Here is a 2,266-nt window from a genome sequence, read left to right as displayed (position 1 = left end):
CAATTTAATTAAATTAAATTATACAATTAAAGATATTTTTTTAAATTTAAATTTAATAAAATTTTTAAATTTAATTATTAATAATTTATTATAAATTTGAAAATTTATTAAATTTAAATTTATTCTATTTTAATAAAAAAATATTCACGAATCAATTTCTAATAATCAAAATCTAAAAACAAACACTAAATAAACACAATTTTCACACACAATTTTCTCGTTCATAGGTTTAACGAAAAACAATCAACAATCTCATTCCTATGGTTCATGCAACAAATCTAAAAAACCTAGCGACGATGACAACTCTTGTTGCAAAAAACGTAAACAAGAATGCGAAGACGATAGGATGATACAGGGTAAAGTGATTTGCATTAAACCAAAGCGAGATTGTTGCAAAGCAAAACGTTGTCGAAGTAAAAAGAAAGTTTGTTGCACGAAAAAATCACCGACACCACCGACACCACCACCACCACCACAAAGCTCATCTTGTTGCAAGCCAAAGCAAAAAAAGAAAAAAATTTGCAAACGTTTCTGTTGTCCGGCATTACGAGTAGAAGATTGCAAAGTTGTGGCAAATAATTGTCCGAAAAAACGTCGATCTAAGTGTGAAAATGATATCCAAGAAGATTATCAACGTAAACAGAAACAAAAACAAAAACAGCAACAAGAATTACACGAACTGGATCCGACTTGTTTGCCGATAGAAGAAAAACCAAAAACACCGATTTACGGTGATTGCAATGATAACAAAAAGGAAGATAATTGGTGTACTAATTCGAGTATGAAAAAATGTTACAACGATAGAAATGAAAATTACGATTGTCGAGAAAATGAGGAAGATTATTCGGACGATTGCAACGAGTCGCTTGAAATGTTCAATGATAAATCGAAAAACAAAAATTGCACCAACACGAAACGTAATTCACGAAGATCGAATAGTTGCAATAGAAGACGTTATCATTCGATAACAAAATCATTATCGATTCGTAAAGTAAAATCATCGATTACTATACCGATGTTTGACGTTAGCGTTGTATCATTGAGACCGTATCAAAATGATACAATTTTACGATTTTACAGTAATCGTGGTTCGTTTTACGAAAATTATGATCGTTGTAAGACTGAAAAAAAAGAAAAACAAAATTGTAAAAAACCGATTGGACCACCCAAATGTTTGAATAAAAAATCGAATGAAGATATTTGTAATCAATCGAAAATTCATCAAATTTGAGATAAAACTCAAATGGATATTTGCCAATCTTCCACAGGTATAAATTAAAATAAATAATTCAAATTATTCAATTTTATGAATATTTCAAATGAATTTGATCGTTTTAGGTACGAACGATGATCGAGTTAGGATGAAAAATGAATTAAAGGAAATGGAAGAATGTATGGGATTGAAGAAATCAATTTGTACGGATAAAATTAACGAGAACTGCGAGAAAAATAAATACGACAAGTTGCAATCGAATGATAATGCAATCTTATCGGATTTATTATTTTTCGATTAATATTTTATAATATTTGTACGTGTGTGTGTGTCTGTGTGTCACAGTTATTTTACCTAAAACCCAATTCAATCGTATTCGTTTAATATTCAAATTAAATTCGATAACATTGTAAACAATTCGATTATTTTTGTTTCTACGACGAAAAAATTATTATGAATATTTGTTTAAAATTTAATTTCACTCGTAAATTCATTGAAATATTTCAATCAACAATCGAAACGATGAAAATTCTTCTTTCGAATGATAATTATACTTTTTTCTCTAATTATTTATATCATTGAAGATCAACTAATAATATTAATTAATAATTAATTAATTATATATTAATATCATTTATTAATTAATTGTTAATTAACGATTAAACGAAAAGATAATAAATATATTCTAAAATCATAGGATTCTGTACATCCCATGTTAATTTATATTGAAAATTTATTATATTTTTTAAACATAACAAATTATTCTAACAATAAATCATTTCTATCAAATTTCTGTTTTATATATTTATATACAAAATAATTATTTTATCATTCCAAAAATAAATGATTTTTGTCCGATTCAACGATAATTATTTGATAAATAAATTTAAACATCAATTTATGCATACTTTTTATGAATATTAATAGAATTACATTATTTTTTATATTTAAAATTATTTACACTGTATTCCATTTATTATAACTATTCCCATCATTTTTTTACTTCTATTTTTATTGACTGACATTATTTTAAATATTTATTAATAAAATGGT

The sequence above is a fragment of the Polistes fuscatus genome, unplaced genomic scaffold, assembly GCF_010416935.1.
Source record: "Polistes fuscatus isolate 324 unplaced genomic scaffold, CU_Pfus_HIC Scaffold12, whole genome shotgun sequence".
NCBI classification, from domain to species: Eukaryota; Metazoa; Arthropoda; class Insecta; order Hymenoptera; family Vespidae; genus Polistes; species Polistes fuscatus.
Note: the sequence above shows the minus strand (reverse complement) of the source record.